Source organism: Rhineura floridana, chromosome 7 (genome assembly GCF_030035675.1).
Source record: "Rhineura floridana isolate rRhiFlo1 chromosome 7, rRhiFlo1.hap2, whole genome shotgun sequence".
NCBI classification, from domain to species: domain Eukaryota; kingdom Metazoa; phylum Chordata; class Lepidosauria; order Squamata; family Rhineuridae; genus Rhineura; species Rhineura floridana.
In genome coordinates this window covers 22,299,493-22,313,500 of record NC_084486.1, presented here as the reverse complement: position 1 = coordinate 22,313,500, position 14,008 = coordinate 22,299,493, and the positions used below count along the sequence as shown (strand labels likewise).

Genomic DNA, 14,008 nt, shown 5'->3' with positions numbered 1-14,008 from the left:
CATACACAAAACTCCCACTTAGGTGAAGGCTACTTGAAGAAGAGGTTTTGGCTGCAAAACCTGAACGCGCTTACCTGAACGTAAGTGCCACTGAACTCAGTAGGACTTCATCCCAAGAAGACATGCATAGGATTTTGCCTTTTTGTATTATTTCTAGTTTTTCCTCAATGTACGCCCAACAAAAAATGTTGAACCAAGTAGCTCATAAGCATAAAATCAAACACAGCAACAGACAACAGTGTCGCAGATGTCTTCACTGTGATAGTCATTAACAAGTCTGGGTTTGGTCTCAGAAGGCACCAGGAGGGAAGCTTTAGGCCGTTTCATCCAGCTGAGCACCAGCTTTTAACAGCAGTAGACTGGTTAGCAAAGGGTGCAGGAACACTGTCAGGACTCTAGAAACGTGGAAAAGATTCCCCTACTTTCCACTGTTTCTGGCATGTGCTTAGTAAGCACTGAAAGAACAGATTAAAACTAAGTGATGCATGCAATCGTAAGCTCTTTCTAGAGAGCTGAATTTGGTTTCAGCAAGTTCCCCAACCCAATGAGTCAGCATGAAATCGGTAGTCAAGAAACAACTGATGCCAGATTAAAAAGGAATGAATTATGTGATTATAGCGGCCATCCTGTGCACCCTTACCAAGGAGTAAATCCCATTAAACACAATGTCATTGCACATAGAGGCTTAGAAGGCTACTGTAAATGAACGCTCATCCTAAAACATATCCCAGAATTCTATGCAATATACATGGGTTCCATGGCAGACAAGTCATAAAAGTATTCCACAAACTTGGAAAGATTGAAAGCTACTGTTATAGTCCTACAAATCAAGATTCCAAGTAAGGCTGAGAAAAGTCCCAAGGGAGCAATCACATGAGTGCCTAGAAGAGTCATGTTGGCACAGAGGAAACTGAAATGTTTGCATAGCCTTGATTCCACACATCAGTATAATTCACACATACCTGCATATTAGTTAATTACTGAATACCTCACAGACAGATGAAATAGCTCCACTGAAAAGCATTGTTTTGAGTCAATGTGACATGCTATGAAAAGTCTCTCTAATATTTTAATCTGCAATGGATCATTCACAGATGCACATCATTATAAGTCATTGTGAGCACATGCACATATGAACTAGCTTTCTAAAGGCAGGAGATATGTACTGGCAGTTATACGGATTATCAGAGCCAAAATTATCCCGATGCTGCTGTATTGGGCTCCGATTTAGACCCCATACTTTAAGGGGTCTTTTGACGGCCTTCTTCATGCCGCTTTAAGATCTATCTTTGGTGTTCCCAGATGTTTCAGGGGCCACTCTTATGCTGGAAGTTGGTCTAAATTCCCTGAAATGTCTAGCTTGGCTCTACACAATATATTACTGGCTTCGGTGTTTTTCTAAGCTCACCTCTGAGTCTTATGCGAGACAGATTCTAAATGACTCTTTTAATGCAACTTGGCCCAAACTGGTTGTACAGAAAACTGTTTTGGTTGGTCTTTCACCTGAAGAGTTGTTACATATGGAATTTAATGTGGCCAAGGCAGTGGTGAAACATCGACTAACAGATATAGACAACCAAGAGCTTTTAGCAGTAGCTTCTGGCCCATGTTCTCCCCTGGCCCTGGGCCTGGCTGTCTCTCCCTCTTCAGAAGGTATGCAATATTTACATTGGCTTTTTGTTCCTAAATACAGGTGGGCTTTTTCCTTGGCCCGCTTTCATGCCCTAAAGACTTCTGGAGGGCAGGTACGACAAGACTCTAAGAAACCTTAGGTACTGTCCATGTGGTATGCATGAGGTGGAGACCGTCATGCATGTTCTTTTAAATGTAAATTTTATGAGGGTGTCAGAAACGATCTTTTAACTCCCTTTTTTTTTTACTTTTCCTGGACGTTCAGCCAGTACACTTTTAACAATTCTCCTTCAGGGCTCTGGTGATATTATCAGACTCAAGTGGCAGGCCTTCCTTAATGGACCAACTAGAGTCAATTTCAGTTTAATTCATCTCCCTACCATCTGTGTACACACTTAAAACAAATGGTGTGAAATTCCTCTCTTTCAAAATATAACAGCAAGCAGTAGCTCTGGAAGGGCTCAAAATCAGAGAGGGGAGGGGGGAAATGAGCCTAGTGAACTGTCTCATACCCACCCCTCCGTAGCTCAAGTATCTGTTTCAGCCCCTCTGGTGCATGTGTGTGTGTTTTAATCACTGTCAAAAACTCTAGGAGTGTAATAGGAAGGGAAGCAGATATGGGCACTCTTTCAATCGCACCAGTCTTTTACATCCCACATCCTATATACATATATATATATGTATGTAAGATTTGCCCCTGGTGTTAAAGTAGAAATAACCAGGGGGACATTTCCATTTACAATTTTAAATTATGGGCATATTCTTATGAAGCACCTCAATATGTAAAAATAAAAACAAAAATGTGTAATAGAATACTTATGTGAAAAAGCCATTCTGAGACATTCAGATTCTAGAGTGGTAAGCACGAGGCAGACAAGAAACAAACCATGATCCCCCAATGAAATGCTTCAGAAAAACTTGTTTTTTAAAACCAGATCAGGAACAAAAGTTCACCTTCTCCTGGTTCCTCAGTGGTCGATCACATGCTTCGCATGCAAAAGACCTCACACTCTATCCCTGGTGTCTCCAGGTAGAATGGGTTATGCCTCCTGCATGAAATGCTAGAGAGCCACCGCCAGTCAGTGCAGACAATACTAAGCTAGATGGACCAATGACCTGACTCAGTGTAAGGCAGCTTCCTATGTTCACCTGAGCATTGGGAAGCTATGACTGTGGAAAGCTTCTAAATTGTGTTCTGATCGTAGTGGTTTCTCTCTCTACCCACCTTAAAACCTGCTCTTAGACTTGCAGTGTCCAGCTTACTTTATCATCAGACAGTTGGATTCCAGCTAAGGCTGCAATCCTGCACACACTTAACTGAGGGAGTAAGTTTCATTAAATTCAGTGGGGCTTACTTCCAAGTAGTCATGTATAGGGTTCAACTGTAAGTTAGTTGAACTTAAGTAACATTGATTTCCATGGGAACTAAGTATAATTAACAGCACAAGCCTATACATGTTTACTTGGAAGTCAGCCCCACTGTTTTCTCAGATAAACATGCCCAAGGTTGCATCCATGCCCACTTCCAGAAAAAGCTCAGTCAGTTCCCAAATCTTTCTATAGGTTTGTTCATGTTACACTGAACACAGGTACATATGTAGACTTATTTGTTATGAAAGAGTGGACACTTGTTTTCTCCAGCTCAACTATTATATGCACAGGTACACAGTCTATGCACTCACTGAATGTAATGTGTGAATGCCTCTGAAGTTTCTTCATCTAAGGTATCCCCCCCCCAGAAATGTTCAAATGATCTGGATATTTGGTTTGAGGAAATGCCCATTTTTACTTGTTAGAAAACGTTTCATTTTCAGAGCAGGTTACTTTCAAAGGTGGTTGCTAGGAGTGTGCATCAGATTTGGACAAAACCCAATCCAAAGCTTCAGACGGAGGCCAAGTGGGATCTCTCCAAAGCGAAGCAGGGACTTCCAAAGTGATTTGGGTGCCCTGAAAACCTGGATAACTGAAAATATTGAAGACATTTGTGTCTTTTAAAAACTTTCTCCCCAAACTTCACACCAAATCAGGCCATTCTCTGAAGCACCAAATTAGGGTCACACTCAGACTGTCTGTCATTGCTTCATGAAAAGATAGTCCAAGCATTGAAAGCAAAAATACCATACACAGGTCAAATCAATTGATATTAGCAATCGTCAGAAAGGATCAGCAAGACCATGAATGTAGATAGTCCAGGCACACCAGCTCCATACTGTGTCCTAATTTGCAGGACACCATCGGCCTCTTCAGTCTTTTGGTACCAAACATGTGAAGATGCTTCTAAGCATGTGCCAGAACTTCCTGGACACTCATACTGGATCACCACCCTTCTGAAAGGGATTCTATTCACATATGTCAGATCAATGCTGATCAGCCAATACATGTCAGCATCAAGAGGACAATGCTGTCTACCATGTTCTTAGAAGCCCCTTCATGCTTTTGTTACCAAGTGCCTGAAGAGAGCTCTTGTGTGAAACAATTACTGCATGCAGTGACTTGAACTGTCAAAAAGGACTGCCAAATCTGCTGAGATCCAGTTCAGCAGCCTCCTGTTCTCTGCACCTACTCCCACAACCTCTGTTTCTAGTGGGCTTGAGGTCACAAATGGAATTTCTCAGGAGACAAGTGTTAAATCCTACAAGAATCTGCACATTTCTATTTTTAATGTGTGATCTGTGATCACTTCTGGCAGGTGGGTGTACATACACTTGGGCACAACAGAGAGAGTGTACACAGGTTAGTTCAAGCCATTTTGCAACCCACCCATCCCCATCCCCACAGTATCCAAGACCAGTCAAGTTATTTTGGCACCGAAGGCAGAAAATCCACAAATATCTCTTCCTAGGAATAAATAGCTAAAAACAGAGGAAGCAACTTGGTTACACTAGTATTGTTAATATTGTTTCCTCACATGACAAGCTGAACACATAATGGAATTATTTTGGAGCTTCAAAGCAGTTATATTGAGGGTCAGGAGCTCAAACATGAACTAAAGTCAAATGGGTTGTTTTGAATCTTAGTAGAAATTCATCGCGTAGGAAATGCGGACATGCAGATGCCAAAACTGAAATTGATAGTTCACTGTTTAAAGGCCACATCTGCACCACTAGTTTAACAATCAATTCTTCTTCCCAAGAAACTCTGGGAATTGTAGCTCTGTGAGGGGCACAGTGGTCTTCTAACAACTCTCAGTAGCCTTCACAAACTAACCTTCCCAGGATTCTTTTGAGGGAAGGCATAACTGTTAAAGTGGTATAATACTGCTTTGCATGCATGGTCCAAAATATGTTCTTAAATTAGAGATTACTGCTGACCTACACGAGTTTAAGGATATAAATATTAGAGCCGGTTCAGAGAATATTTCAGGAGGCTTTTGACGTTTTAGCCCCTCACATCATCATGCCTCCTCCTTTGGGACAAGCTGGATGAGATCATTTGGGTACAACTTTTTGTTTTTTCCTTAGTACAACTTGTATTTGTTTTACACTCTCATACTCTATCTTGTTGTCCTATAAATATTGGTATTTTAAAAAGTAAACTAGACTAGACAGACAAACCGACCTTTTTCTCAAGTAACTTGATCCATACTTAATGTCAGTATAATACCTGTCAGGACCCACACAAAATGTAAGTGTACATTCTTCATAGGTGATCTCACACACTCTGGTTAACACAAGCAACTCAAGGTTTGCTTAGCTACTGGGGTGTGAGAACTTATTTAGAATCACATGGCAACACCAGGATAGGATTTCACCCCAGCACACAGACACTACAGTATGTGGAGGGAAACTTCTTGCTAGAAACTTGACTGTTGCTTTTATTTTAAATCTGAATGGACAACACCTGTGCAGGAAGGCAGACATACAATCATGAATGAATGTGGATGCAGTCCACTTCTCACACAGCCAAAGATCTTGCTGGTTGATGTAAAACCGTAACCGCAGCCAAAATAAAGTTTGGGTCACTTACTTGTACTTCTCCATAAGAAGGAACACAAACCCTGGCACACTGGCACCTCCATCCTGAACATATCTGCCTGCACCACTAGAGTAACATGACTCCAACGCAGGTGTGATATCATAGGCCCACTGCAAGGGCTTCTCTGAGTGACATGCAGCTGATTTGTGACTGCATCTTTTGTTGCTCTGCAAATATGAGAGATGGATCCACACAGGAAGTTTCCACAGCCATATCCCCTCCAAGGCAATGGCATCTGGTAGCACTGACATGATCCCTCCCTCCCACATGCTCTCTTTGTTATAATGTGTATGTGTGTGTGTGTATGTATATGTATATAATTAATTTCTTACATTTATATCCCACCTTTCCTCCAAGGAGCTCAAGGTAGCATATATGGTTCTCCCCTCCCCATTTTATGCTAAAAACTCTGTGAGGTACAGTAGGTTAGGCTGAGAGGCAGTGACTGACCCAAGGTCACACAGTGAACCAGTGAACCTCATGGCTGAGTGGGGATTCAAACCATGGTCTCCCAGGTCATAGCCCAACACCCCCCACCCACCCCCACACACACACCCACACACCCCACTCCCCCCCACACTCCCCACACCCACACCCTACACACCCCCTACACACCCCCTACACACCCCCTACACACCCCCTACACACCCCCTACACACCCCCTACACCCCCCCTACACACCCCCTACACACCCCCTACACCCCCCCTACACACACACCCCACACCCCCTACACCCCCCCTACACACACACCCCACACACCCCACACCCCCTACACACACACCCCACACACCCCACACACCCCCTACACACACACCCCACACCCCCCACACACCCCCTACACACACCCCCCACACCCCCCCTACACACACCCCCCACACCCCCCCTACACACACCCCCCACACCCCCCCTACACACACACCCCACACCCCCCACACCCAGAGAGTTGGGTTATGCTGAGTCCAACTACCTGAAAAAAGAGTTTGTTGGCACAATGCACCATAGTATCAGACCATAAATGTGCCTGCAGTTACACTGACGTCTGCAGTGTTAAGCTGCATGGCATTAGTCAGGAAGGCACTGTGCATCAAAACAAAACACACCTCAGAGCCTTATTGCAGCATCTGTAGCAATGTCTTCTTGGAGCAAACCAGTTGATTCACTTCATCAGAACATCTTAGAAAAAACCAACAGCACTAAGATAACGGATGACAGGGCAGAATGTGGTCCAAAAAGATACTACAGAGTAATACTACGGCTTCTGGCACATCCATGCATCATTCTGTCAGCGCACTGTATAACAGCAAAGAGAGGAAAATTAAAATGGGGCGGGGGGAATCGTCTGTCTGGCATCAACAAGAAGCCAGGAAATCAAGATAAAGCTACCACTCTCACCTTAACTCACCCATCATGTCAAAGCTTTGGCACCCCTTCGGTGAACAGCTGATCACTTTGTAGTCCTCCCCAGGAGAGAGAAATACATAATAACTTCTCCGAAAGAGGCAAGTCTTTAGTAGAATGATAATGTTTCCCCAACATCCCATCTGCCCTTCAGCATAGAAGCCCAGAGAGCCTTTCTAAATTTAGAACCCCACTGCCCATGGGTGGACAGTTTAAAACAACACTTATTAAGGCCTTGCAGAAAATTTTGCAACGCCTAATGAGTTGTATCAAAACAGATTAAAATGTGGCTACAATATTTTCTTGACTTTCCAGAGTATGCCTCACACATTAGGTTTGTCATAGCTTCTTCATCAGATACAAAACTGAAGCAGAGCAAATTATATATACCTATATCTGCATCTGCGAGCATGCAACACAAAGGCAGAAAATATACGCCTCCCATGCTCTAAATGCTTCACTTCTCTGCTTGGGTGTCTTATTTTAAATCCCAACACAATCAAACCAGGGAAGAAGATGCTGTAAGGTTGCACATTCAGAATGCTATTTCAGCTAGCCAACTACAGTTTCTTGCATGAATATCAGCTCCAAAATAGGCCAGTGAACCTTTTTAGCTGTATGAAGATCCAACAGTACACTAAAATTTTTGATGACAATCAACCCTCCTACTCTCACCTAGTTTCCTCAAGTGCAAGAACACAACTGGAAGCACACACAGCCCAGAGGTAGCATCTCCTGCTGTTGTACTTTCATACATTAAGGTGGCAATCGTATACAGCAGGAACATGGAACCTGCAGACTTCCAGAAGTTGTAGGACTACAGTTCCCATCATCCCTGCTCACTGGCCATGTTGGCAAGCACTGATTTATTTATGTATTATTTTATTTATATCCCGCCCTTCCTCCCAGCAGGAGCCCAGGGCTGATGGGAGTTGGAGTTCAACAACCTCTGGGAGGGCTGCAGTTTCTTCATCCCTGCTATAAACACTTATTTGGGAGCAAGTCCTATTGAACACAATGCGTCTTGTTTCCAAGTAATCATGCATAGGATTGCGATGCATGAATCCTGCGGTCTTGCAACAGCTTCGGCAGGGGAGGGCAGTGTTACGCTTAAAAGCACCAGCCACCCAGAAGACCTGGCTTCTTTTCATTGGAACTTCCTCACCCACCCTCCATTGGTATTAGATCCTAGCTGAGGACTTTGTTGGCCACTGGTTGATAAGGCCAGAAAGGAATTTTACTCCCAATCACAACTAGACCTTGGTTGTGAGGTTTTCACTTTTCCTTCAGTAAGAGCAGTTAGTTCTCATTAAGCATCGCTGTTTTATTGACACAACTTTGATGCAAAATGGCATTGGGCAGGATCATCAACTTAAGGGAACTTGGGGTGGAGTACCAGGTCATAGCCCTAGCTTGGGGTGGAAGGCCTGATGTCACTCACTTCAGGTTACCAGCTGGATCCCAGATGTTTGGCCTGACCACAGTGGGGACCATTATGCTGGCAACTTCCAAGGGTATGTCCACCAGGCCAGCTGGGCATGGCTTTAGATCCTTACTCTAAGCCATGCCAACTCTGTTGACTTGCTGAAATCAATACAACAGTGGCCTATTTTTAACTCCCATACTAGACTGTTTTGTCTCATTTCCTCTTCTGCGCCACCCTTGCCCAGTCCACATAACTGGCCATTGAGCCTTCCCATATGGCTACTAGTGGGAAGAACTGAAGTTCACACCAAAGTATATATATAAAAAATAGAATTCCCAGTATCTTGGCATCTCACTGAAAAGTGTCCAAAATACCCAAGAGAAGGAATCATGGGTAAAGTGAGTAGTTTAAATACAAGATGCTATAATAAATACAGTTAACAGAGCTAAATGTTGTAGGAAACAATCCAGAAACATTTTCATGAAAATTGTGCTGAACCAACAAGTATCCATACAAACATATGTGAATTTTGACACAGAGAAAAAAGTATTTCCAATCTGTGGTAAGAAATAGGTTTCATGATTAATCATTCGGGGGGTGGGATAATAGTAATATTGCCAAGGCATATAAATAGCACTCTTTTTTTTTTTGGAGAATTGCTACGTAGATACGGCTGCTGAAAGAATGCATGCAGTAATCAGTTGCGACTTCATCAAACTCCCCCCGCAACGTCTCTAATCCAAGGTAGAAGCAAGCCAATTAATTCAAAATGCGTTCTTCTGTAATTTGAAATCGTTTACCTACACAGCTACTTATCAAACCTAGTAAACTTGAGGATAGTTTGCAGCCTGTAATTTAAATTGGGCTATCCGATCCATTTTTAAGCCTGCATGGACTTAGAGGCTGCATTTCAGTAATGCACGAATAAATGCATAAACGCATAAAATAAAATACATACTTTGTTGATAACTTGCCTGCCTCCATCCCCTAGGTTGACCAGCTGACCAGAACCAAATACCCTGCTTGTTCCTGTACCTTTAACAGCAACTAGATCGGATGGCATGTGAAGCATTTCACAGCAGAGATAAATATTATCTACTTGTTAATATCTGTACATTTACTATGATACCTTATCTACAGCTTTAACAGAAAAACAGCATGACCTGATCTCAAGGCCAGGGTCGAGAAAAATCTAGATGCAATGTGTTTCTCTCTCCCCCTCCCTAAAACAGCCCTTCCTTCCTTTCATCCAAGTCACTCCCCTACAAAATGCAACCCCATCAGAAAACATTACACTAGGTGATAACGCCTGCATGCAACTCCTGATCATGTACAACGCATCCTATTTATGCCAGTTGCCATTTAAAAAGCACATCCGGGATGGGCAGCACACAAGCCTCCTGAAACAGCTCTTTGTGCTTGTACAATTCATTATTCCCTTTCGGTCTCCTTTCTCCTTGCCAACAGGGAGATAGATTGATAGGAGCCACAAAGCGGGAGAGCGACTGGAAGAGATGTTCAGATCATGAAGCTCCGTTGAGTTGCTCTCCTCACCTCACTCTTTTTTTAAAAAAATAGCTCTGGCAGCAATTCAGGACACCTGACCAACATGTTTTGTTTACAACACATCCAAATGCACACCCATTCTCTCTTCCCTCCTGTAAGGATGGACTCTTCATAGGCCAAGGCTAAAGAGAAGAGGAAAGCATAGAGAGGTTGCAAAACAAGCAAACACCACCACCCCAGAATGCTTCCTTGTACCCTGTAGAGGATTTTTGAAGGGGGGGGGAACAGGGACTAGCATAAAGCCTTGATAAGTCAGCAAAACCGCAGAGAATCTCACAGCACCTTGAACGTTAACGAACTGATTGCAGATTTTGCTTTCAGAAACCAGAGGCTGCTTCATCCATGCAGCTTCAAACCCATTTCCCCAAACACTTAATGTTGCTCCCCTTTCCCACCCCCTATATTTCAGCATTTCTTTCCCCCCCGCCTCCGCCCCCAAGCTTAGAAGTCTCTCAGTACCTTGCACAAAATAATCCACCTGTTGCCTTCTAAAAGGCTCTTTCGGGAGCCACAGTATCATTATCTAAAGGTATTCTCTCCTGATCCATGAAAAACGCTTCTGGACCCTTTTCTCACCCTCCCCTCCCCCGGTTCCATTCATTCCCATTCCACCTTTAGGCTGTAAAACCTACACACGCCTGGAACAGGCTGGGATACAGCTTCACAAGGCTCCGACTGCAGGCCTTTCCAATGGGCCTGCGCGTCCACACACACTCCCAGCCACGCAGCTGAAACATCGCCTCGGAACTCTTTAGGCAACCAACACGCCTGTTCCCGACAGTAAACATTGCTTTATAATTTAACTTAGTTTTTCGGGTTCTAAGCCGGAGATAAACTCCTCGAGTTGTGCTTAAAACAAGGCCAGAGGATCCTCCTCTCCCTCTCTTCGGACACCCCAAACAATTCCTGCGGCTTTTATTTGATTTTCGCTTGCTTTTTCCTTGGGAAACAGCGCCCACCTTTGGCCGAAAGAAAAGTTTTCAGCCAGGCCGCGCAGCAACGGCGAGGGGGGGAAGCGGCGGGAAACAAACGCTCGGCCGACAACAACGTTCGCTTTGTGCGTCAGTCCCCGCCAGCCAGCTGCCTTCTCCCATTTCCCTTCCTACGGCCGAAGAGAAGCTCCTCCGAGAGCTAAAGGGGGTGGGTGGCAATCGCAGGCTTTGCTAGGGAAACTACTGTCCAGAGGTCTCGCGCGCAAACGGAGAGACCTACGTGAAAGCAAAAGCTACAGGGCATTGCCAAAGCGTGAAAAGAGATCGACGCATCCCCGATGTCGCGTTGCCCGGATCTCGTGCCCGCCCCCAGTGGCTACCGCCGATTAGTCACAATAGGAAGGAAACCAGCCAGCCTGCGTGGATCGTTCACGCCATCTGTGGTTTTAGAAGCCCAGTTAAGGCAACCCAACCAAGCCCGTCTTCTCCACCAGCCGAAAGCGCGCCGCGCGGATCCAGCCTGCAACCGGGGCTTCGCGGTCGCTCTTACCTTCCTGGACGGCGTGGAAGGGGTTGTTGGCTTCTATGAGCTTGATCGTGTACGTGATTTTCTCGCTCTGTAAAATGTCATCGTTGAGACTCAGATCTGCCACCGCCTGCTTGAAGATCTCGTCGTCCTTGGCCGCGTTGCCTTCAAAGATGGCACCTGTTGGGAAGAAACCGACCGCCATCATCTTGCGCTGGCCTCCATTCACCTGGAACTAGGACCAAAACCTGGCCCATAGTCACTAGGGGAGCTGAGGAAGGACCCCAGCTCAGGGGCAGAGCTTCTGCTTTCCATGCAGAAAGTCCCAGATTCAATCTCAGCCTTCTGTACGCAGGACTGGGAGAGGCCCTAGAAATCTTAGAGAGCTACAGCCGGTCAGTGTAGGTAACACTGAGCTAGATGGACCAGTAGCCTGACTCAGTAAAAAGCAGTTACCTAGGTTCACCCATAATCAGATATTGAAAATTGAGAAACCACCCACTGTTTAACACGCCGCAGTTTTGCTGTTACAACAAGAGAATGAAAACAGGCCTTCCCGTAACCAACACGCTATAAATGATCTTATGACTGAGGACTAGCAATGCGTTCACCTGAGCCTCAATCAAGTTGTAGATTAGGAAACCCTGGCCATCCTAGCTGCTGGCCGCCTCCTGCTTTTAAAATGGGGGTAAAGGGCCTTCTAGGAAGCATTTCTAGAGATCCCGGACAAAGTGACGACTGAGCAGAACTTCCCACTAAACTGAGCAATGGCAAGTTCTCTTAGGTTGCTAAAGACTTCAGGCCCCTCGGGCAACTGGCCTTATCCCCGAGGAAGCGAACCCGGGACGTGACGCTCAGGGGTGGTGATCAATGAGATTTAGCCCGATTATGGAACACGGGGGTCAGCCACGTCTCTTGTTCGTTTGTTTTACATTTATATATTCTACTTCCCCCACCCACCCCATATCGAAAGCCAAAGCGGCTTAGATGTGATTCCCAGGCGGTTTCCTATCCAGGCACTGCCCAGTTCCAGCCAAGTGGTGGTCTCGTGTGCCTTCAGACTATGGGATCTACCTTCTTGTAGCTTGGCTTTTGTGATTCCACTCGGCTCATGGGATTTTAGCCTGCGCTGCTACATATAGATATATAACAGAGCCGTTTCAGAGAAAGCAGGAAGAGAGGTCTTTCTAAAAGTTTCACTCTCAAAAAAGGTAGGGGAAAAAAAACCACGAAACTTCTGATGGTGTGCCCCCCCCTTTCTCTTCTTATGGCTCGCTGTCAGTTCCCCTCCTGCGCAACGATACACATTAACGGAGAGCTTTGTATACAGTAACCTGAAAGCTTCCAATTTTAGAGCCAGGTTTATGCAGGTAGCATGAAACCATCTGGCGATCTAACTGACATAATATACCCCTGATTTGTGTGAGCATAGAAAAAGAGGTATACGGTGTTTTGGTTTTTTTACTCTTTTCTGGGGGTTTTCAGCCCACACAGGCCCCTACGCATCTTATCATCAACAACAACCTCTAGGCACCTCCACCGTCCGCCTTTCTAACTTAATTCTTCGCGTCTCTCCTGTGCCTTTAAATGCCATCCAGATGCTCACATCGTGCGAAAAATTCCGAAGCGAAGTTCAGCATCTCTCTCCAGCCCAGAGAAGCCGTCTCTGCCAGCAGCATCTCCCTGCGCACACGCGCCTGAGCATGGGATGGCGAGGCAGGCGGCTGAAAGAGGGGGCGGGGGGTCTGAGATCTGCCTAGAACAAAATCCCTCCTCTACAGGTACAAAGATTGGTGGGGAGAGAGAGAAAGAGGGTCTTGATTTTTTAAATTATTCTTTGCAGGCGCGTGGCCCTGCACGCCCTCCTCCTTTTAGGCTAGCTCTGAAGTCCGTCGGCGAGAGGTCCATCCTCAGCCAGTTCCTTGGGTGGCTGAAGTTAAAAGTTTGGCCGCTTCCCCCCCCCTTCGGGGTGGAATGATGGGGAAACTTCAGTTTTTCCAAACCAAGCTGGCAGAGCAGAATCCCTCCTCCCCTCCCCAATCGATCTCTTTTAAGGGATCCGCAATGCTGTTTGGCCTGCTCTCTCCAGCCGCCTGCTTAAGGCATCAGGGGAGAAGGGCGGGTGGCGGCGGCGGCGGCGGCGGCACAGGAGGATAAGGACCAGTTTACCGTCAGCCGCCGCCAAGCGGATCCAAAAGCATTTTCCTACCCCCTTTCGCCAGCCAGCCCGACCTTTTCTCTTCCCCTCCCCCTTCTCTTGCTTTCTCTCCCCTCCCCTTTCGGGGAGGGCACATTTCCTCTTTGATTTAAACTTGGGAGAGTTTAAGATGTCATCATCTACTAGAGCAGAAGTCACTTGCCTGGATTTTCCTCCAGCTTTTTCGAGCCCACCCCTGTGACTTTGCTTCCATCCATTTCCTCTCGCGGGGAGGGGGTTCCCTCGCCTCCCCCTACCAGGACCCCTAGGAATTAAAACTCCCCAGCTCCCTGTTACTCTGATGCATTTATTTTTAAACAACCCCCATCTCTCTCGCCCTTTCTTTCCTCCTCCT

General features: G+C 45.6%; 1 protein-coding gene across 2 annotated transcripts in view; it reads right to left on the bottom strand.

The window, feature by feature from the left end:
* GRID1 (glutamate ionotropic receptor delta type subunit 1) overlaps window positions 1–11,632 on the bottom strand; it is a 1,096,368-nt gene extending 1,084,736 nt beyond the window's left edge. For both annotated transcript variants that reach the window (XM_061635045.1, XM_061635047.1), the window contains exon 1: window positions 11,481–11,632. The gene's annotated coding sequence lies outside the window, so the exon portion shown is untranslated. The remainder of the gene's footprint in view (window positions 1–11,480) is intronic.
* Between the last annotated feature and the right edge of the window lie 2,376 nt (window positions 11,633–14,008).